This window comes from Mauremys reevesii, linkage group 10, assembly GCF_016161935.1.
Source record: "Mauremys reevesii isolate NIE-2019 linkage group 10, ASM1616193v1, whole genome shotgun sequence".
NCBI classification, from domain to species: Eukaryota; Metazoa; Chordata; order Testudines; family Geoemydidae; genus Mauremys; species Mauremys reevesii.
Window position 1 is genome coordinate 51917915 of NC_052632.1, and position 24518 is coordinate 51942432.

At 47.6% G+C, this 24518-nt stretch overlaps 1 protein-coding gene across 7 annotated transcripts in view; it reads right to left on the reverse strand.

Moving 5' to 3' along the window:
* The window catches only part of NLRC3 (NLR family CARD domain containing 3), an 89607-nt gene that overhangs the window by 59816 nt on the left and 5273 nt on the right, over positions 1-24518 (reverse strand). For 3 of the 7 annotated variants that reach the window (XM_039491207.1, XM_039491206.1, XM_039491200.1), the window contains exon 1: positions 13243-13600. The exons of 3 other annotated variants lie outside the window; for them this stretch is intronic. The gene's annotated coding sequence lies outside the window, so the exon portion shown is untranslated. Of the gene's footprint in view, positions 1-13242; positions 13601-22556; positions 22664-24518 lie in introns of those variants that run through there. One more of the 7 variants, XM_039491205.1, reaches the window with a different exon arrangement.

The window sequence follows — 24518 nt, forward strand, 5'->3', positions numbered from 1 at the left end:
AGGAGGTCAAACACCTCATGAGCACAGACAAATGTCATTATATTGATAATCGGGCAACACAAGCAGAGGATGCAGCTGCTCATGAACAAGGAACTGTCTACAAAATGATGCAGCTTATCAGCGGTAAACGGCAGATACCACCAACAAACACTCTCATCAGGAACAAACAAGGCCACCTACTAACAACCAAAAAAGAACAAGAAATGTGCTGGACAGAGCTTTTCAAAGAATTGCTGAACAGGGAGCTACCTAAAGAGGAAGCAAACATCCAGAAGATCTTGATATCAACACAGACACCCCGCCTAAGGAAGAGATCATTCAAGCCATCAAATCCTTAAAAAATGGGAAAGCTCCTGGCAAGGATAACTTGAATGCAGAATTGTTCAAGGTAAATCCTAAATTAGCAGCATCTATCCTGGCTCCTCTATTTTTCCAGTCTGGGAAAGGGAAAAAGTGCCGGATAAGTGGACCAATGGGGTTATAGTGAAGATACCAAAGAAATAAACTCTCAGTGATTGTAATAACAGGCGTGGTATCACACTTTTATCTGTGCCAAGCAAAGTATTGCGTGAGATCATAGTCCAGCATATATCAGAGGCAGTTGATAGTGTTCTCAGAAAAGAGCAAACTGGCTTTCAGAAAGGGCCTAGATGCACAGACCAGATCTTCATTCTACGAAACATAATAGAACAGTGCTTAGAATGGCAATGGCAACTGTACATAAATTTCATAGACTTTGAGAAAGCTTTTGATAGCATTCACAGGCCCAGCCTATGGCGCATTCTGCAGGCATATGGAATTCCTTTCCATATAATCAACGTCATCAAAAGCTTCTATTTCAACTTTACATGCAGTGTTGATCACACTGAGCTCAGTTTTGAAGTCAAAAGAGGAGTATGTCAGGGGTGTGTCATGTCTGCAGTCCTCTTCAACACTGCCGTTGACTGGGTAATGCAATGTACAACAGAAGACATGCCAAGAGGCATTAAATGGACACTCTTCTCATCCCTTGAAGACCTGGACTTTGCAGATGATGTTGTTCTCCTATCACATACCCAACACCATATACAAGAAAAACAACTTGACTCAACACATTCAGCCAGCAAATTGGACTGAAAATCAACCACAATAAGACAGATATCATGACCACTAATATAGCTTCACCATCACTAGTATGGATAAAGGATTATGTTTCAAGAATGTGGAAACATTCACATACTTGGGTAGCACCATCAGCCAGGATGGTGGAACAAGCCAAGACATCCGGAACAAACTCAATAAAGCCAGGAACACCTTCAGGAGCTTAAATACAGTCTGGAAATCATCAAAATACAACAGCAAAACCAAACTCAAGATTTATCAGAGCTGCTTATTTTCTATACTACTTAATAGTGCAGAATGCTGGGAATGAGAAAGTATGACATGTCCAAACTGTCTTCATTCCATACAACCTGCCTCAGAAAAATCCTCTGTATTTTTTGGCCCATAACAATCTCAAAAAAAGATCTATTAACACAGTGAAGCCAAGAGGATCTGAGCACCATCATTGCCAGGAGGCACTGAAGATGGATCAGTCATGTGCTTTGGATGGAAAATGTAATATCACCAGAGTAGCAGTAAGATGGACACCTGAAGGCAAGCGAAAACGAGGCCACTCAAAAACAACATGGTGAAGAGCTGTGGAAGCTGAGCTGAAAAACCTGGGGCACAGCTGGGAAGCTACTGAAAGACTTGCCAGAAACAAACAGGAGTGGAGGAGCATCGTCACTGCCGTAAACGCCAGAGGCGTAACAGGAACATGATGATGATGATAAGCAAGACATTTCCATTTTCAATGTTTTCTCACTGTCAGCATCCAAGTGCCTGGGCTGCTCTCAGAGCACCAGTGCGAGGAGCTGAGTTGTGTACCTCCTGGTTGAATGAGGCACCATACATTTTCACCAGGAGCTCTCTCTTTCAAAATACAAGATAACACAATTTACCTTCATTGCATGCACTCTGTTCACAAGATGGGAACACTACACTACCTTACAGTATAGGAAGCTATTCCCTGTGCCATTCCGATGGAAGCATTTGGATTGGAACAAAGCTCTGGTGGGTATCAATACAGCCTGGAGTTTTCTAGATAAGTCACAGTAAATGTGTTTTCCACGTGTGGAATAAAACTGAGGACTTGACCACTTGTAAGTGTTACATTCCCATAGTTCTTCCTTTCAGTACAGACATTGGAGTTAATGTCCTGGCCAAACACCAGTTCAGAAAAGTACATTTTGTTCCTTTAAGCCAGGAGCACAGGAATTTCTAGATCCGATTAGACAAGTAGGCTATATAGCCCAGGACCTTGTCTCTGACATGGGCTAGTCAGAGAAGAACAGGAAACCCCATGATGGAATATAGCCTTCCTATAGGGGAAGCGTCTTCCTAACCTTCATCAGTTAGTTGTCTGCTTGTGACCTGAAGAATGAAGGTTTATTTACAGCATGCTCCCGATTATCCAAATAGCAGGGGGGATGTGGATTTTATTCAGATAATTGGGAGCTCAGATAATCAAGAGGCAGGAGCTGTTCAACAATGGGCTCATCCTCCTGGGGTCTCTGCTCTATTAATCAAACCTGCTCATTATCCAAATCCCTTCCTTGTTCCCCAGCATGAGACATGTCCTGTGCATCGTGTAGCTCAGAGGTAGGCAACGTATGGCACGTGTGCCGAAGGCGGCACGCAAGCTGATTTTCAGTGGCACTCACAGTGCCTGGGCCCTGGCCACCGGTCTGGGGGCTTTGCATTTTAATTTAGTTTTAAATGAAGCTTCTTAAACATTTTAAAAACCTTATTTACTTTACATACAACAATAGTTTAGTTCTATGTTATAGACTTAGAGAAAGAGACCGTCTAAAATGTTTAAATGTATTACCGGCACACAAAACCTTAAATTAGAGTGAATAAATGAAGACTCACCACACCACTTCTGAAAGATTGCCGACCCCTGATATAGCTCATACTGGGGAACAAGGAAGGGATTTGGACAATGCAGAGGTTTGGAGAATAGGGTTTTGGATAAACAGGAGTATTCTGTATAGTCATGAAAAATATTTACTCTAATGTAACTCAGTGTTTTCCATAGTTTTTATATTATAGTGAATATTAGGTATTAGCATATAATATAATGCCCATATAAAGGTCTAATTCTTGCCCTTTAATTCCTATTAATAGGCGTCAGACCGTTATTCTTCTTCAGTTCCTGCCCTACACTGTTGTACTGTAAAATGGTTAGTACCTTCTGCTCCAGGGGCAGCATTTCTGTAGTGAAAAGGGGATTCCAACTGAAGTTTGCAGAGCACTGTGGGATCTTTAACTGGAAGGGGTGGATAAATGTCAGCCATTAATAACATTTACACAAGGGGACGCAGTCCAGGCTTATTAAGGGCAGACAGTTAAACCAGGGTCAGAACATTGGAATTATTCCCTTTGCTGTATCACGACATCAGAGTCCCATGAGACAAAATGCTCCATGGCACAGTAGTTAGTCAGGATTTGATACCATGCTCAAAATCTACTTCCTGTTTTACCAGTGACCTGGTATTGACTTAACCTGAAAAAGAGGATGGGAGGTGGTCCACAATTTTCCACTTAGCTCTTCTCAGCTGCATGGCCATTTTTGTCCAGTGGATGTCAAAACCCAGTTCATCTCTGGCTATCCCATCTCTGGGGTAGAGAGGAGTTGATTTCTGTTGTAGGACCTTATCAGAGTGAAGCTAACAGCGGGCATTCTAGCTCCCCTGAGCTCCAGCCTAGCAATTGTTTTAGGGGACTCAGGGCCAGACTATCGCTGGACCCCTGGGGCTCTGCCAGGGTGCAGCAGGCAGATGGAAGACGTCTACTTCGTTGGGGCCCACGCTGCAGGGACAATCGCAATTGCAGCTCCGTGCTCTCTGGTCATAAAGGGGAGCAGAGCAGAAAGGATGTCCCAGAGCTCCAGGAGACATTGTCTGTCTCCCACTGCTGCCGCCTGGGTGGTAGCATTTCACAAAGCCTTCAGCACAGGACCTTCATTTAATGCCACACTCTAGACTAAATGTGTACTTATACCCTGACTCTATAGACAGGACATCAGAGGGTTTCATAGTGACTATCTCTCAATGATTCCCCAGCACCATACCCAAGTGTTGACATCAGTAGGGACCCAGGAACAAATGCTCCTGTGTTTGTTGCTCTCCCCACTACAGTCTGAGCCAAATTCTCCACTCAGCTACAGGCTTTCAACTCCACTCACTTCCCCCTGGGATCTGAAGCCAACCTGGGTTCTTTTGCCTCACAAATTAGTTAGCGATTTGATGTGTAAGCCAGGCTAGAGTCCAGCTTCTTGTCCCAGAGCCACGTTGGCTCTCCAAAGCGAACTGGAGTGAAAGGATCTGTCTACACCACAAAAAAAAGATGCATTCTTAACTCAGGTTAGCTAACTCGGGTTAAAACAGCAGTGAAGACACAGCAAATCAGCTTTTAACTCAGGTTTGTAGCTCATTCAAGCCTATAGGGAAACCAAGTTGCTATGTCTTCACTGCTATTTCAACCTGTGTTCTTAACTTGGGTTAGTGAACACATCTTTTTTTGCAGTGTAGACATACCCCAAAGCAGTACACACTTACTTTTGCCACTAAAGTCAGTAGATCTGACTCTGAATATACAGAGGGTCTGCTTCTGACCTCACGTTGCTGTGAAGTGCTGCATGCTGGAGCAGAGAGGATTGAAATCTTCATTGTATAAACATTATTGGGCAAAATTTGCCCTTTTTCCTGCTTACAAATCAGTTGAGAATTAACAGTTGCTGAATTGCTTATGAAAACAAATTTCCTTCCCTTTAGGTGTTTGCAGACTGGTTTCCTTAGACTGTCCTGAATTCACGGTTCGGACTGCCACCTTTTGGCAAAAAAATAGGGACACATTCACTGTAACATAAACATTTTATGCAAATTATTTCATGAGTCTACTTGTATGTTTGCAAATAATCAGCATAGAACCCTAAACTTTAGCTTTAAAATTACTGGATGGGTTTAGTGCTGGGCTGGTGACTAAAGCCCTTGGTTTATCTACAAGCCAACCAACACACATTGCCCTGCCAATCAATCTCCTAGAACTGGAAGGGATCTTGAAAGGTCATTGAGTCCAGCCCCCTGCCTTCATTAGCAGGACCAATTTTTGCCCCAGATCCCTAAGTGGCCCCCTCAAGGATTGAACTCACAACGCTGGGTTTAGCAGGCCAATGCTCAAACCACTGAGCTATCCCTCCCCTGATGTATGCCTTCATCCTGACCGGGGGTGGGGCTTTCTCTAGGGGTGACAGAAGTAGTTCAGTCTCTATGGCCCAGGCAGTAGTTCACCTCTGATGAATCTGCCAATTAGTCATGGGCAGTGCATGAACCCCCCCATTTGGGGAGACTAGCCTCCTGCTCCACCCTTTCCGCCTGAGGCCCTGCCCCCACTCCATCCCCCCACTCTCACCCACTGGGGCCAGAGGAGCCCTGAGCCCCCCATCATAGCCCACGATGGCGAGCATTAGCGGAGGTTTGCAGAGGCTTAGCCTCCCGCAGCTTCCTTCATGTGGCACCCAGGCAATTAGTACAAAGTCTCAGAGCCAGATTGTAATGTGGGAGCTTGAACGGAGAACCCCGAAACCCATCTCAAATAGAAGACATCAAACATCCATCAGATGGGGCCAACTCGCAATCCTGGCTAAACTGGATTAGAGTCCAACTGGTGGCCTACACATGAAAGGCTCTGGAGCCCATTAGCCACACTCAGGGACTGGATGTCTTAGGGTAAGTGCTAACTTGCAGGGGAGTTCAACAACTATATATTACATATCAAACAATCTGCCTATGTTTAAAAAAATAAAGTTGCAAAGTCAAGTACTAACAACATTTAGGCAATGGCAGAATTAAGTTTGCCCATGCAACCATAACTCTTCCCCCTTGTGTGTCAATGCATTAGGAAATAGCCTTTCATTGCATGATCCATACTAGCTTTTTCCTTGTTTTTTCAGCCGAGTTTGAACCCAAGACTTTGAGATTCACAGCACAGACCTCGACCACTTGAGCAAAAGGAGTAAACCCACAATGAAAGAAAGCCATTAACGTATACATACCCCTAGAAAGAGCCACGGCACCCAACTTGTCAGTGGGTCTTCACAGCTATTTGTAAGAGAGTGGAAAAGTGCTGGATATCAGGAGCCATAAGTGCTACTCCTGATTCTGGAAAGGGAGCGTATGCTAGTAATTAGAGCAATGGTTACAGATAGAAACCCCAGGCACAGAGCTGACACCTGAAAGGCGGTGTGTCTAGCTGGATGAGATTTAGGCCTGTCATATCAAAGACCAGGCTTCTAGTCCCTCTGCTAGAAATGACCTTTTGCAATCTTGCAGTTGACTTATCTGTAAAACACAGGACTGTTTTTTGGCTGCCTCCTAAAGCAGCAGGATTGTGCATGACATGAAAACCTGTCAGTAGAAGAGGTGAGACCGGGATTATTGGTGTCCTAGCTTCCAGCCTTCTCCTAGGACCTAGAGCAAAGGAAGTGTGGGGCACATGCACGCACGCATGAATGGTGACAGTCCCACTTTGCAGGTCTGAGGAACGTGAGACAGCCCTTTGGATGTAGGGACTGTCCTGTGAAAACAGGGAAGAGTTGCAACCTTATTCCAGGTGTATGATTGGTCACTTAAGTCATACGGTATTGTTTCTGTGCCATGATTGGATGTTGAAATCTTTTAAAGCAGGAACATAATGAATGGCAATGAGTAAACAGGTCAGGAATAGTCTTGTTCACATGAGGCTATGGCTGTTCACACAAAGAGCAGCCAAACCCCAAACGCTCCTGAAAACAAAAGACTATTTGCATGAATGTTCTTGAACACTCAATGGAATTGAGGGGCAGGAACATGTTTGCATCAAGCAGCCATTCCAGACTGGGTGCTCCCAGACATTCATTTGTGTAGGGTAGGACCAGCAATAATAATGAATTATTTTGTTCCTTGTGATTATGCCACAACTTTAAGGCACAAAAACATGGCATAACAATCCCCATGAAACGTATTCACTCACTTTACCAGCTTATTGCTACATTGCAACTACACAGTGGTGGAAACCTACCCCTTCATGCTGTCAGAGGAGTTGGACCTGTACCAGCACTAACAGCCTCAGAGAATGAGTGAAATCTCATTCCCAGTCCCACACATCTAGTGTCCTTTTCTAGCACTATTAATGTTTTATATTGACCATGCACTTCAATGGCATCTTGCATCCAGAATTGTCAAATCACTGTACCTACATTCGTTTATGACCCTGTGAGGTGGGCCAATGGGGAAACTGAGACCCAGAGAGCTGATGTGACTTGTTCAATGTCAGACAGAGTGGCAGAGTCAGGAATTGAATGCAAGTATCTCAACTCCTAGTTCCCTTCTTCTCTAGCTATGAGACCTCATTTAGCCTTGCTTCCTAAATCCAAATGGGAAAGCCAATCCAAGTTGCAGAAGCACATCACAGCATCCTAAATTATGTTAATGTATTTAACTTTCATGTAAAATATAACCAAGAAAAACTGATCTTTCCAAATCTTTGCACACTTATTTATTCCTAGTTTAACAATTGCCAGGAATTCTCTTCCTTGACATTACTGTGGGAGTAAATAAAGTCAGAGAAGCCCCATATGCTACCAGTGGATAGAAGAGATGCTTAGCCTGCTGGGTTTTCTGCGGTCAGATTTGTGCCAGGGATAGGTACTAATGATCCCATAGTAAAACCAGCTCACTGTCAGCAGCCAGAATCACTTGCAAAAGTCTATTCTAACAAGCCACCTGGGACTTTGGTTGTCACTATGCTACACCATGGTCCCTTGGCATTTCAAGGTAACAGCAGGGATACAACTCTGATCCGTTTGCTCCAAAATGCACAAGCTTCTACCCCTGGTGCTAAAGAAGAATCTCCTCCATGGGCAATCCAGAGCCTCACACACCCAGCTGAGCTGCTCTAAGTCCATTCAGCAGAGCGAGGGAGTGGTACATATTGACAATAGCACCGTGTTACTACTGTGCTACCAGCTACTGCCAGTCAGGCCCGCCAACAAGGGTGGGGCAAAGGGGGCAATTGCCCAGTAGGTTGGGCCACAGGAAAGATTCAGGTGCCGCTCAGCTGATTAGCAGAGTGCGCACAGCCGGCAGCATGTGGGGACTGACTGGCTAAGCAGCAGTTCTGCAGAAAAGGACCTGGGGATTACAGTGGATGAGAAGCTGAATATGAGTCAGCAGTGTGCCCTTGCTGCCAAGAAGGCTAACGGCATATTGGGCTGTATAAGTAGGAGCATTGCCAGCAGATCGAGGGAAGTGATTATTCCCTTCTATTTGGCACTGGTGAGGCCACATCTGGAGTATTGCGTCCAGTTTTGGTCCCCCCACTACAGAAGGGATGTGGACAAATTGGAGAGAGTCCAGAGGAAATGATTAGGGGTCTGGGGCACATGACTTACGAGGGGAGGCTGAGGGAACTGGGGTTATTTAGTCTGCAGAAGAGAAGAGTGAGGGGGGATTTGATAGCAGCCTTCAACTACCAGAAGCGGGGTTCCAATGAGGAAGGAGCTAGACTGTTCTCAGTGGTGGCAGATGACAGAACAAGAAGCAATGGTCTCAAGTTGCAGTGGGGGAGGTCTAGGTTGGATATTAGGAAACACTATTTCACTTGGAGGGTGGTGAAGCACTGGAATGGGTTACCTAGGGAGGTGGTGGAATCTCCATCTTCAGAGGTTTTTAAGGCCCAGCTTGACAAAGCCCTGGCTGGGATGATTTAGTTGGTGTTGTTCCTGCTTTGAGCAGGGGATTGGACTAGATGACCTCCTGAGGTCTCTTCCAACCCTAGTATTCTATGATTCTATGCATTCAGGTGCCCCTCCTACCACGTTGCTCTGTTCTGCTGCAGCTGCTCCCGGGACCCTCCTGCTGTCTGTGCAGAGTGGGGGGAAAGGGAGTGATAATGTCAGGGTGTCCCCCTCCCCCTGTACCCCATCTGTGTGGAGCAGGGGAGAGAGGACACAGCCTGGCACAGATGGACTCAGAGGTGCTGAGGTCTGAACTGTGAGTGTGTGACTGAGTGCCTTTCTTAGAGAGGCAGTGCACTGTTTGTGAGATTTCCCCAGCAGCCAGCTCACACTCTCTCTCTCTCTCTCTCTCACACACACACACTCTCTCCCCCCCATGTACCCCATTTCTGCAGAGAGGTGGAGGGGAGACAACAGGACTCTGGAACAGAGCAGGAGAACTTTCAGTGAGTGTCTTAAAGAGACAGCACAGGCATCTCTCAGAAACTTCCCCAGCAGCCAGCACACACCCTGTCTCTGTGTCACACACACACACGGTCTCTTTCTCACTCACCTCCCAACACATACTTGTATTATTATTGTTGTTACTTCTTGGTACTTCCTGCAATGCACATATATTCTCATAATTTTATTCTTTCCAAGTGTGTTATTTTAGTGTCTTGACTGGTCTATGCATTTCATAATTTTTATTTCTCTTGCACTTCAATTTAATTCTTTGAGTAGTGAGTTCTAAAATGCCTAACCTGTCCTGGCTGGAGTAATTATCCCTATGGTAACTTTTTTAAAATATATATTATATCTAGGTTTTTTGTTTCTACTGGGGGTGCATATCCGCACATAACAAAATTTATTGCTCACATGGATGGAAAAAATTAGAGGGAACATGCCAGCAGCACAGCCGGCAGCACCGCCCAAATGTCAGGCAGACCACGATGTATGGGGCCCATTGACTGATCTGCCCTGGGGCCTGGGGCAGGCCCGCTGCCAGTGTGTCCCTTGGAGCCCTTACAAGGCTCCTCTGTTTCTGGGACAATCCACACTTAAGACATCCTGCCCTCCTGCCGGGAGCAAGACCACACTGCAGTATGGGAGTGTCTCTTCCCCACACTGCAGGTCCAGTCCTGGAGCAGCCCAAGTGACAGTTTCCCAGAAAGCAGGGAGAGGAACGCTGATCATATGCACTGAAACAGACCTGGTGGGAGCAGAATGGGCAACATCCCCAAAGGGAAGGGACCCTGTGACAGGGTGCTGAGTGAGAAACACTTAATCAGCCCCTGCCACTCCAGCCCCAATCAAGGGAAATGGATTGGGGCTGGATGGATAGACCTGTCTCTGCCTGGTAACGGGCAGCACCTGCCAGCCACAATAGCCAGGAGAAAGGAGGAAGGGGGGGAAGAAAAAGTCCAGGCACAGAGGGAGGTGGGAGCCGGGAGCCTTCTGGTCTGTTGCTGGCCAGGCCTGCACTTGGCAAAGTTGGCTGTGAAACCTGTACATAGGTGGAAAGTGGCAGCGGGAAAACAACTGTAAATAAAGAACACTGGTGTTGCATGAAGCTGAGGCATTCCTGACTGATTGGAGAGGGCAACAGGGGCCCAGCCGTGTGCCTTGCTACAGACCCGATTCAGCAGGGAAAGAAACCAAGCTTGAAAGGAGAAGGCTGTTGGGATGGAGAAGAAGAGAGAGTCAGGAGCAGGGAAGGACCTTAGTGGTGTGGGTGAATCTTGGAGGGCAAAGACACAGAACCACTCCATATGGGGAGAAGCCAGCCCCTCAGAGGGGGAACAGTCCCCTTTCAGCAAACTTTACCACACATTTGTTTCCATTAATGAACAGAGGAGCCTATTGTTTCCTATGGCCCTTTTCATACACCCTCCATCTCGGAACTCTCTACAGAGCAGTGCGTAGAGCTGGCTGAGCAATGGAAATACAGATATACACATGTATGGGATGAGCTCTGCTGCTACTTGTAGGTTCATATTCTCCTCATTCATGAGGATTCGGATGCTAGCTGGTCACTGGGGAAAACGTTTGAAATTCCAAGTTTCACAAACTTTACAGGGATGATTATTCATTCAAAAACATGTGCTGCAAAGTGCATTGATTGCTACTCCCCTGTTTCAGTCATCCAGTCAGTGAGCAGAAACCTCATCATCTGATTTAGGTGACTGGTCATGAATAACAAATAGCAAATACTGGAAGAGAACAGTTCACGAACAACCCGTAGGCTGAAAATTGTTCATCCAAACAACAAATCTACTCAGCGAAACCAGGATCTAGTTTATGGATCATTCCAGACAGAAAAGAAAAAGGCTAAGCTCACAGAGAAAAGTACCAGCTGCTGCATTTACAGCATAGGTAATCTTCAGAGTTATATATTTACTGAGTTAGCTGCTGCTGCCCCAAGGACAAAGCTCTGCAAAAAGCATTTAATTTAGTGGCAAATCCACTCTCCATCTTGTGTGGTCTGCATTTCTCTCCAGTGGGTTAGTTGGAGGCAAACCCTGCTGAATGTTCCGCCTGCAGCTAGAGTCATCATTGTCCGTTAGCGATATCACAGTTGTCTGCCAGCCTGGAAATGATTTGGGGCTTATTAATACTGAACGGTCACAGCACCCAGCCAGGCCGCTCATGGTAAAGGCCTGTCAGCAGCTCCTTTCCAGGCATTTAAGTTAGCAAGAACTTGTTTGAAGCCAGAGCAGTTGAAGCTCAGCAGGCCAATTCAACTTCTCAGGAAGGAAACTTGTCAGGAAGCTTCTTAGGAGACATACACTTGTCCTTGTGCTGGGAGCTCAGTGGATTCCCACAAGGGAAGCAGGTTTAGAACTGGTTAGTTCTTGCTCAGGACACTGGAATACCGAGGTGTTGCAACAAGTAAGGTTGGCGTTTCAGTGGTGGCACTAACGAACCAATGCCCTCTCACCCCCATGCTACAAGGAAGCAGTGGTCACTTGTGATCAGTAAAGATCCTGTGATGCTCCCGGTAAGAGTGGGATAGACCCTGATGTCCTAGATAAATTCCAGCACAAGTAACTTGATACCTCAATTCCCTGTGTAGTTTTATCTGGGTTCAGCATTGACGTCACACTCTCAAATGCTGTGCTGCATTGTTGGGACCCGTTAAATACTTGCCATGTTCCTCCCTAGTGTTCTCTGCATTTCTTGACCTGAGTCCTATGGGTTGTATGTAAAGTGTTTTGGGATCCTTCAGGATGAAAGGCCCCATCAAAGCACATGACAGGATGATTTCTGCTTTAAAGATTTCATTATCTCTGGGGCTGCAGCACAGGAAAGAATTTTGGACTTTTTTTTTTTAAAAAAAGGAACTGCACCTGCGGTTTATAAAGTGTCAATATGTCAAACTCTGCTGCTCTCTTTTTGGTGGTGAGACTGCCTCATTCAGGGGCAGTCACCTTACTTGGCTTGAGTTTTGTACTGGTGGTACACGCTCTGCAGCATATACTGATGTAGAGCTTTGTTTCATTCCTTTTTATTAGGGTTTCACCTTACTGATAAGACGGACAGGATGAAATGTTTAAAGGTCTTTACCCATATGGGACCTGTATGGCTAAATCTTAGAACCTTAGTGGTGATTTTCAAAACGTAGGGGCAGGAAGCTCACATAAAGCCATTCAGACTTCAGGTTGCCTCTCCATCTTTAACTCACCCCATGGTCTCTATGCAGACATGATCATAAAATATTAAGGCTGGAAGGGACCTCAGAAGGTCATCTAGTCCAACCCCCTGCTCAAAGCAGGACCAATCCCCAGATTTTTACCCCAGTTCCCCAAATGGCCCCCTCAAGGATTGAACTCATAACCCTGGGTTTAGCAGGCCAATGCTCAAACCACTGAGCTAGCCCTCCTCCTGATGCAGTATAAGAAGGGCTGAGTGACACTTGGGGCTGTTCAGAGCCTATCCAGGCCCATCAGTGCTCTCTCAGACCTTTCCCACTCTGTTCTGTTACTGTCTGTATTACAGACACTGAAATCTACTAAGTTAAATGAAATTCAAAGGTCAGTAGGGCTGTAACGTTCTGAGGCAGCTCCATCAATTCCAGGCCAGCCAGAGCAACTCGCTCATGCCTGTACAGATCTCAGACCTGAGCCATTCTTGCACACCAGATGGACTTCCTGATGCTATCTCACGACAGCTTGTCTCGCCTTGACCATTATGTTCATCCCATGCCCAGGCAGATTACCCCAGGGCAATATAGTTATCCCATGCCAGCTTTTCCATGACAGTCCAGACTGACCACTGGGGCAACAATGCTTGCAGCCTGCGGCACTTCGCCTATCCCTAGCACAGTGCCAAAGCTTTCCCCTCTTTCTTTTAGCCCCATCCACAAGAAGAAAAATGATCCAAGGGATCCCTCCAAAACTTACCTCAGTTTGCTGCAGCCTCCCTCAAGTCCAACAGCCACCTCAATACCCAAGCTTGTCCATCAGCTCTAGGGTTCTTTTTAAGCCAAGCCCAGGGATTTTGAGACCATTTGCTCTATGCAGCTGGAACTCCTTTGCCGAGATGTCCAAGTTCACAAAAGAAAATGCAAGAGGCGCTCTTCCATTTTTGAGGGAGCTTCCTCCCAACCTGAGGGGCCTCAAGAGAGTTCTCAGAAAACTGTACGGAAATCAGGAATCTTCTTAGACCAAAGTGATGCAGATGCAAAGTTCACCCCCCATCGTGCACTATTACTAGTCTCCCTTCCTCACCTCGCCCTTGCAGTTCTAGCTGAGTAGCTTTCTTTCAGTTTTGCGCCTCACCTCTTCCTGTGCTGTGGGTCTTACTTGGTCTTCCTTCCTGTCAATTTCAAAAGCTGCCAGACTGCAGTATATGCAAATGCATGCCAGTGTCTACTGAGAAAACCTGTGGCCCAGAATCAGTTGATAATCACGCGAGTCCTTTTCCAACTCAGAGACAGCCACCCCCTGGCTCCTTCTCCATGAGCAAAGTGGTAGTGATGCTCCGCTGCATGTGATGCTCTGCTGCATGTCCTCTCATCACAGCATATTCTCCCTCAGAGATGTCTACATTCAATCTGAACAGTTTTCAAACTAGACCAAATGTTCCTTCTCTGAGCAGCAGCACTTGGCAGCTCATGCTGGAATCTGAAAGTCAAGCTGTATTCTTTCTGCTGCATACATCATCACCAACAAGATCTCAGAACTTAGGTTAAAATGGAGTGGAAATCTCAGGACATCAAATGGAATCCAGTCCACTCTTCTGCGAGTATGTTGGCTCTGCGGTAGCTACAGAAGTAAACCCATATGGTATTTTTAATCAGAAAATTAAACAATTATGTCTTGAAGACACAGAGACCAGAAAGAATCAGTAACAAAGTGTGATTTTCCCACAGTCACTTTCCTGGCTATGATGAGTATTACTCCAGCATTATCCATTTGCCATTGAACCAGTTGCAGAGATGCTCATCAACAAATACTGTCCTCATAAATCTACAATTCAGAGACTCTACTATCAGTGGTTCTGATCTCCCTGGTCACAGCACCGTGGTGGTCGCTCGAAGTTGGCTGGAGGAGTAGGTTGTGTGAGCAAGCTGCAATCTTTTTTCTCTGCTCTTTCAGATAAGTGGGTTTGATAAGCCTCTTGTAGTCAGGTCCAGTTTCTTTTCTTTAGAAAGAAGTTTAACTTGCAGATCTCAGGATAACGGTGCAGGGCTGGCACTTTGGAAAATCTTTTTCCATGAAAATGGAGAATATTTGATCAAGAGTTATGGAGAAATAATAACCAAGGAGTTCCACATCATTTTTTCTGAGCAACTTTAAACACTATCATTTCACAAATGCTCCATTTGAATGAATTCAGATGCAGAGATGTGGCCATAATGTAAAATAGTGTTCATATATTTCATTTAAACAGTGCAATGTTCTGTGAGATGGTTACCTACAGTGAAAGGATGCAGTTTGCTACTACATTGGTTTTCTTTCCAATTGCTCAGTCTCAGTCCACTGTAACAAAATGAATGAAACAAACACGCTGCAAGTTTCTCTAGCAAGAGGGGCTCAGAAGGAAGCAGTGTAAACAAGTGAAGGAGGTGAAAGCAAATGAAAACAGGCACATCCTGTTCGACATCTGCTTCTTGGGATGAGTTTGAATTTAGCCATTGCTGTAATGAAGCTACTATATAATTCTCTGTTTCTGTTACAAAACCTGACAATATTAGTAGAGTTGTAACCTTGCTAACCCAACAGGCCCTGTATTCTAGGGGGATAAAGTTAAACAAAGAATTAGTTTGTCATTATTTTCTATACAGTGTATGTGGTTTTGTTTTAGACTGGCATCAAGGATCTTGCACCATTTTGGGTATAAATAATCCTGGATTTTAAGGCTTTGGAACTCTTACTTGTGCTCTGCAGATCCAAGCTCCCAGCTAATCAAAATTACCAGCATCTTGCCCTATCCAGTCCACTGCAGACAGAGCCGTCATCATAAACAATGGGTGAATTTATTACCTTTCAGGAGACAGCCTTCAACAAGCAACAGCCCCTGCAAAGGTTGCACTCAAGTCCCGGTTATGTCAGTTTGGTGTGGAGCAGAATCATGCAAAGGACAGGGGCTTTGGTACCCAGAGATTCCTTATTTTCAGTTCTGATTGAAACTTGGACCAAGTTCACTTCCAGACGTTGGATTTTGTTACACACATTTTTTGCCCACTTCTGTTGAAAAGATCTCACTTTATTTTAGGTAGCCATGCAGGAACCTCGGTAGGATCACAGTTTAGATTTAGAAGAGAACCCAAATGTTGAGAGGTTGATCTGGTGCTCACCCACATCTGAGCCTGAAAAGTGGCCTGGAAATCTCCTGAGAACAAGCTTAGCATCTGGTACTCCCTGCTTTCAAATGGGCTAGGAACACTGGGAGTACAGTGTGAACAGGTGCAACCCCAGAGCACTCCCTCATGGCCTGCGGCGCCCAGCAGGCACCTGCCCTGCATTCCTTTTTAATTCTTTACAATTTACACTCAAGTAAATACCTTGCAACGCTAGCTACGAAAGTGCCATGTGAATGCCTGTTCTCACTTTCAGGTGACATTGTGAATAAGAAGCTGGTAGCAGTATCTCCCGTAAATGTAAACAAACTTGTTTGTCTTAGCGGTTGGCTGAACAAGAAGTAGGCCTGAGTGAACTTGTAGGCTCTAAAGTTTTACATTGGGGTTTTTTGAGTGCAGTTATGTAACCAAACAAAAAAAAATCTACATTTGTAAGCTGCACTTTCATGATAAAGAGATTGCAGTATGGTACTTGTATGAGGTGAATTGAAAAATACTATTTCTTTTGTTTATTATTTTTATAGCACAAATATTTGTAATAAAAGATAATATAAAGTGAGCACTGTACACTTTGTATTCTGTGATGTAATTTAAATCAACATATTTGAAAATGTATAAAAACATCCCAAAGTAGTTTAACAGTGTGATTAAAACTGCAATTAATTGTGATTATGATAATTTTTCTGAGTTAATCATGTGAGTTAACTGCAATTAATTAACAGCCCTAATTTCTGCTAGACTTCTAAGATGTGTCATATTCAGTAATATCCAGCAGCAGCAAGATTATGTTAAAGTAGATCACAGAATATGAGAGTTGGAAGGGACCTTGGAGATCATCCAGTCTAACCTGCTGCTCAAAGCAGGACCAATCCCCTGACAGATTTTTGCCTCAGTTCCCTAAATGGCCCCCTCAAGGATTGAACTCACAACCCTAGGTTTAGCAGGCCAACACTCAAACCACTGAGCTATCCCGCCTCACCTCAAGAGCTACTGTCAGCTGGGTTTCATTCTTTTAACCATGCCAGAAAACGCCTCATATTTCTTCCTGAGCTTCCTCCACTACACAGGGGCAGCTCTAGGATTTGCGCCGCCCCAAGCAGGGCGGCACGCTGCGGGGGGCTCTCTGGCAGTCGCCGGTCCCGCGGCTCCTGTGGACCTCCTGCAGACGTGCTCCACCGGAGCCGCGGGACCAGCGGACCCTCCGCAGGCATGCCTGCGGGAGGTCCACCGGAGCCGCCTGCCTCCCTCCCGCGGGACGCCGCCCCAAGCGGGCGCTTGGCACGCTGGGGTCTGGAGCCGGCCCTGCCACTACATCAAATAAAGGAATGTAAAACCCCAGATTCCTTTCTCAAACTTTCCTCCTGAAACACGATCCTTCTCTTTCATGAAGGAACGGCTGCTACTGAGCAGTACAACTGTTACCGGTCAGTCCAAACACTTCTAAGCCCTTGTCCTTCATCTCTACTTTAGCTCTTTGCTTTTCCAACTCTGTAAACCCAGCCCTGGACACAGGATTTTCTTGCTCTCCAATAGCTCTGAAATTAGATAGTGCCTCAAAGACCTGGAGGGCTGGACAGAGTACACTAGCTCCCAAGGGAGCTCAGAGAGGAACTCAGCCCAGTCATTTTAGAAAGTGTTTAATTAACCTTTGTCTGAGTGTTACTATTACTTATTACTTGTAAAGTGCTAACGGCTAGATAGGTGTTTAATAGGTATGAAAACAAGGTCCCTACCCCAGAGTCCTTACAATCTAATCTGTCTGGTTTGAGGGATACAGCTCTTTAGCTGTATTGTAAAATGCTGTTAGAGCTGGATAATTGTTTAATATATATTATTTGTATTTCACATGCATGTGATCAGATGTATCACGCACAGGGTCTATGTCTTTTCCCCTCCACATGGGCAGTAGATCAGTGCTTTTCAAAGTCGGGCCACTGCTTGTTCAGGGAAAGCCCCTGGCGGTCCGGGCCGGTTTGTTTACCTGCCGTGTCCGCAGGTTCGGCCGATCGTGGCTCCCACTGGCCGCGGTTCGCCGCTCCAGGCTGATGGGGGCTGCGGGAAGCGGCGCGGGCCAAGGGATGTGCTGGCTGCCCTTCCCGCAGCCCCCACTGGCCAGTGGGAGCCATGATCAGCCTAACCTGTGGATGCAGCAGGTAAACAAACCGGCCTGGACCACCAGGGACTTTCCCTGAACAAGCGGCGGACTGGCTTTGAGAAGCACTTCAGTAGATGACTCCTGAAAAGGATGCAGAGTCAAAGGGCAAGTCTACACTACAAAATCAAGTCAGCCTAAGTTATGTCAACGCACAGCCACCGCAGTCATTAAATTGCTTTTGCATGCCACACTGTGCTCAGCAGTGCGTGGCCTCATCAGAAGTGCTTGCACGGATTGAACTGTCAGCGTGGGGCACTGTGGGACTTACTGTCGATGTAAGTGACAGAGCATCTACACTGACAGTGTGTTGACCTAACCACACCAACCTCAGCACTACGCCTCTCGCGGAGGTGGAGTTAAGTCAGTGTAGTGGGCGAGTTACGTCAGTGGAAGATACATTTTAGCGTAGACACTTACAGAGTTAGGCAGGTTGACGGAAGGCAGCCTACATCTAACTCTATAGCGTAGACCAGGCCAAAAAGAAGCAACAATCATCACCAAAAGGATGCACAGAAACTAAATGCAAGGTTATGCTGATGCTGTTCTCCATGCCAGCCCCTCCACTAGCACCACCTGGGTTTCCCTTCCCCTCGCTCTCCAGATCAGCTCAATTTACTTCTCAGAGGCTCACTGGGGTGAGCTGCATTGCTGCTGCTTGCTCAGAGCAGCTTGCACAGCCTGGCCAATCAGATCGGGGGGCTCGTTACACACAATGCGTCCATCTGCAGGAGACGTTTATCAAAAACTCAGTGACAAAAGCCGGTGTGGTTTGTGGGTTTTTTCTGAGCAGGTCCAAGGGACTCAGAAGGGACTTTTATTCCAAAACTAAAAGTATTTCTCCACTGGGCACTACCAAATCTGCTAATGATTTTTTGCCTTTTGCTGATGTCTTTCATCAGAAGATCTCAAAGAGCTTTGCAAACATGACCTAATGAAGCCTCACGCCACACCTGTGAAGTAAATAAGAATTATTGTGCCATTTTACTGATGATCAATTGAGGCACAGAGAGATTAAATGATTTGCCTAAGTTTACACATCAAACAAAGCACTGGAGCTAAGAATAAAAAATTTGGGTTCTGACTATCAATCCCCTGCTCTGACCACTAAGGTGTGGTATATGCAATTCACCTGACTAGGAGAATCTAGCTCTGTGATGTTGCTACATATCTGATTTCTAAGGGGTTAATCTCTGCTTTCTCAGCAAGCCTCATGGCCCCTAAAAGTTTCTTACGCTGCCCTGTTTCTATAATGCTAAGAATCAAAGGAAATGGCGTTCGCATCATTCATCAATATCCTTCCTAAACTGCAACTGATGATGTCACATGCAGAAAATAAACCCGGGTCTATGACACCATTCCTAACATACAGACCTAGTCTCCACTCCCACTGTTGTTTAATGGGCACTTCACCCACTGTGCCCCTCTCTCCTATGTCCACCTTCACCTAGCTGCAGCAGGACGCCAGAATAATTCATTTATCCTAGTTAATATATTTGAATTATTGATTTGTATGTGTATCCTGTGGGGCAGGGTGGCCTCACTTGAACAGCCAAATGCAAGGTCACAGCCAGGAACAAAGAATGCAGCTCGCACTTAAGTGTATCCTGGAAAGTAGTTACTCGGAGAAGCGCTTAGAGGTCATGGTAAAGAATCAACTGAACATGAGCTCCCAGTGTGATGCTGTAGCCAGGGCAGAAAGCAGCAGCCTTGGATGTAAGCAGAATGAGAAGTGGTGGTAGGTAGTAGTATAGTATTTGTTTTGTAAGAGAACTTAGAGGGGATCGGGGGGGTCATCTAGTCTAACCCCTTGCCAAGATGCAGGACTTGTTGTGGCTCAAATATGGCCATCACTGGAATGCTGGGTCCAGTTTGGGTGCCCACCCATCAAAAAGAATGTTTAAAAATTGGAAAGCGTTCAGCAAAGAGCTCCCAGAACAATTTGAGGTCTACCTAGCCCTTCAGTAAAGACTAAAGAAGCTCAATCCATGTAGTTCTCCCAAGAGAAGGTTCCGAGTTGACATGATCACAGTGTACAGGTACCTCAGTGGGGAAGAGGTTTCTAGCAGGCAGCTCGAAGGCACAGAAAAAGATCCAGTAGCTGGATGCTGAAACTAGACAAGCTAGAAATAAGGCTGTTTTGTTTAACAATGAGAGTAGTTAACCACTGGAGCGGCTCACCTAGGGATGTGGTCGGAGGCTGTGCTAGGCAGAAGCAAGCTACGTAGCTACCTAGGACAGCAGATTTTGGGCCCTCCCTCAGTCCCTTCCGGGCAGTGGGGCATGATGCTGGTGGGGCTGCCCAAGGAGGGGCAGGGAAGTGTTTCTCCCCTCTCCCCAGGGGCCCAAAAGAGCAGTAATCAGCCTCCAGCTAGCTGCCACTGACATGCTCCTGCCCCCTCCCCAGCTGCTTCCCCCTCCCAACCCCCCTGGCATGGGTAAGATGGTGGCCATGGGGCTTGGGACTGTTCCTGGCAATGCCACCAGCACTGCCAGGCCTTTCACCACAAGCAGAGCAACCCATCGGACTCCATGTTGACACCCACCCCACAGCATCTGCTCCGTGCCCAGCTCCCGCAGGCCTTGCTGCCTGGGCAGCCCCTGGACAGGACCCAGCCACCACCCTCATCTTGCACTATGGCCACCCAGCACTATGAGCCCAACCGCAAGGAGCTCAGCTGGGAAGGGGTGGGGAACAGATTGTGGGGGAGGTGGAGGTTGGCAGGGGCAGGCAGAGGTTGCAGGCCTGGGGTACAGACATACACAGGTCCCACTGTGGTAGAGCTGAGGGGAAAGCTTGTGGGGTGCCCACCAGTACTAGGGGGTGGATGGGGAGTGGGTCCTTGGCTATGGGACAGTGGACGAGACTGGGGAAGCGGGTCCCTGCTGCCATCTCTTTAAACCGAGGCCGGATACCATGTTACAAGCTATGCCATGGCTCAAAGAGAAGTGATGGGCTTTGTACAGAAATGACTTTGGCCTGCACTATCAGGAGGACGGACTCGATGAACAGAACAGCTCCTTGTGGAGTTAAAATCAATAAACTTCTGTGTGCCTCAGTTTCCTTATCCCTAGTTCCAAACTACCTCTCAGAAGGATTGTGAGGCTGAACTCAGTGTTAATTGATTGGAGAGCCTTGGATGGAAAGTGCTAGCTGGGCAGAAAGCATATTCATTATTATTATTTACCCCCAAAAATGGCTTCCTTGTCTTTTCTTTGTAGTGCCGACGACATACACAGACTGCCTCATGAGATCACAGGCCCCAAAACAGACTGCACACAGGATGCAGGAAACCACATGTCTCTGGGGCAGGAGCGCTCAGTGTGTCACTTACTATAAAAGGAGAGGCAGAAAGAGACCTAAATCTGCCAGGGTATGTTTTTCAAGTGGTTCAAATGCACCAGCCCTCCCCTGTCATGCTGAAAGAACACAAAAGAGTTTCTAAAGGAGGCACCGGGGCCAGATTCACACGGTCACTGCTCTGAGCAACCCACAATACCTCCCGTGCGTAAGGAGGGGGAGCAATCTTCCACGTGCAATCAAGGGATGGCCAGAGATTGAATTCTTGGGGCAGTGGAGAACCCGGTCTGTGTTCTGCTTGTATCCTCACTGTTGCTAGCACATTGCTTTTCAAAAGCTGGGGCACAGTCCCTGGCTTCCACAATACCACGATCACCACCATCTGCTGTGGTCATTAATGCCATGGTCATGCTTGTAGTCCCAATACACCCTATAGACTAGAACATGTGGACATAAGAATCTATGTCCATTATGCTGAACGTACAAGAGACCCTGAGCTCTAGAAAGGACAGTTTGCTCTGGGAGCTACAGAACTAACTCTGTTAGCTCCGTCAGCAAAGGGAACTGACACACACTTCATCAGTCCAGAACCTGAAGGGTTAAATGTCTCTAAGCCTATTGCATATGGCTTAGCTAGACTCCCAGGAGGTGAAGAGGATAATTTTAGGGCATTTGAAAGATCAGGCTTCCCCACCAGCTGGCTTGTTATGCGCAGACTGCCTCTTTGGAGAGAGTGAATTATAGGATACACAACAAAGGGGAGATACATTGTTTCCATATGTTTTCCAATTAATGATGGCTCGGGGATTAATGTATAAAAGCATGTGACAACTCCAGTTCTTGAATAAATTGCTTGGTAGACAAGGCTTCAGTCCAAATTCTGTACTGCACCTCTCAAGAGAGGGTGCAGACGGCACAGCCTAGGAGATGGGAAATGGAGGGGGTGGCTTTCACACTGCCCTAATACTGGGCTGCTCAAAGCGGGGGAGCAGCATAAATTGAAGCAATCTCAGGATCTGCTCAGATTTAGACCAGCCTCACATGGCTGCCTGTTGCCTGCTCTGCAACACAGAACAAACAGAGACCTTTGTGCTCATCCCTCAACACATCCTCTCCTGCTTCTGGCCACACCCCACCCCGTCCCATCCCATCCCAGTTGGGAGCAGGAAGGGGGGCCCTAGCAATAACACTAACTATTCCCCAGGGGGCTGCTTCAGCCTTTCCTACTGCTGCAGGGACAGAACGCACCCCGTCATCTTGAAACAGGTGTCCCTCCTTCTGCTGTGCGTTCTGGGCTGCTTTGGTTCAGTTTCGCACACGATGCTAGTTAGGGCTAGTCAGGGCCCTGGTTAATCTCCATCACTCCTTGGAAACATTTTTTCCCCACCCATAAAAATCACAGGTTTGTTAGGGAAATCCAAGGCGTTTAGTTGTGGAATTCTTCAGTGGCCCCACTTACGCTTTTAGATCCCCTAGGCCAGGGGTCGGCAACCTGCGGCACGCGAGCCGATACCGAGCCGCACACAGCCGCCTGCCGCGGTCCCGGCCCCCAGCCCCACTCAGCGCCCCCGCCCACCGCTCTCCCCTGCGGGGGCAGGAGGCAGAAGCCTGGTCCTGCGGCGGCCACGCTTCCCCCCTCCCCCGCTTCTTCCCCCAGCCTGGTGCTTTCCTGCCCCGCCCCCTCTCCTTCCCTGCGCCAATCAGCTGATGGCCCTAGCGAGGGGGAGGGGGAAGAGCGGCAGCGTGCCGGCTGTTCCCTGGAGGAGGCAGAGAGAGGTAGGGACGGGGCCTTGGGGAAGGGGGTGGAACAGGGCATATCCCTTCCAGCCCCCTGCCGTGAGCCGCTCAGGGCAGGGGGCTGGGAGCACCCCAGCCCTCTGCCCTCACCCCCCCACACACACACTCAGTCTTCTGCCCTGCAGCCCCCATAGCCCCCCCCAGCCCTCTGCCCTAACCCTTGAACCCCCCACGCACCCAGCCCTCTGCCCTGAACCCCTCCCACCCCAACACACACCCAGCCCTATGCCCTGACCCCCCCAACACACTCAGCCCTCTGCCCTGACCCCCCCCACACACACTCAGCTTTCTGCCTTGCACCCCCCCACACCCAGCCCTCTGCCCTGACCCTTGAACCCCCCCACCCAGGTCTGGGGTCCTGGCCACAGGCCCTGCTCAGCCCGCTGCCGGCCTAGGTGAACAGAACCCCAGGCTGGCAGGGAGCTGAGCAGGCTGGTGGCGTAAGATCAGCATTTTAATTTAATTTTAAATAACACTTCTTAAACATTTTGGAAACCTTGTTTACTTTACATACAATAGTTTAGTTCTATATTATAGACTTATAGAAAGAGACCTTCTAAAAATGTTAAAATGTATTAACGACACGTGAAACCTTAAATTAGAGTGAATAAATGAAGACTCGGCACAGCACTTCTGAAAGGTTGCCGACCCCTGCCCTAGGCCATGGCTGGCCTGGCTGATTCCATTGCAGCCTGCCACCCTACCTCTGCCTCATGTGATGACAGCCGGCAGGTGGAGAACAGCATCTGCCCACAGCAGCACAGGAAAGGGGAGGGATTGCAATGTGTTTAATACTGGAATTTTATACCCTGGGATACATAGGTGTAGCCCCTGCCACACCCCTTAGCACAGGGGCAGTGCCCCAAGGGGAGAGACACCCCTTCTGGGCCCCTTGGGCTCCATAGCAGAGCCATCCACTGGTGACTTCCCCAGCAGCAGGGGAGGGGATGCAACACCAGTCACCTTGGTGACCCTTCCCCTTCAACCCATGAGAAGGCAGGGGACAGCCAGGCAGATGGAACCAGTCAGTGTCTGATCGGTGCAGAGCCCGGGAAAGGAGGAGGGTGACTCTAAATGGCCCAGCATTCTCTGGGCTCTCCCTGCAGCTGGCCAGCACTGCACTGGCCTGTCTGTAACCCAGCCTGCAGGAAAGCCTCAGCAGGGGACAACCCACTCTTCCTGCCACCAGCCTGCCAGCACCAGGAGAAAACAGCCCACCCCCGCCCCCACCATCACCTGCAGCAGCCCACCACAGATCTAGGGGTTTGGATCCAGAGACCGGGCCTCTTTGCAGTTGTCAGCACTGTTCCAAAATGGGACAGGTGGTTAGTCCCTTTCCCATGCTCCCCCGGGAAAGCTGCTGGCCTGCACCAGGCTCCTGACGGCTCAGCAAGAAACAGACCCTGCATGGGGACCCTGTGTTATAGTTACACAGGTGGCTTGGGTTAGGTCAGGCACCATTAAGGCACCGTGCATCTCCGACAGGCCTTTCCTCTACCTGCATCATCAAACCCTGCCAATTCCCAGTATGATAACATGTGTTTCTAACAGTGTCTCCTCACCAGCCTGCAACACGTCCCTCCCCATGTACAGCAGCTGGGTACCTGAGATGTGGGGGCCAGAG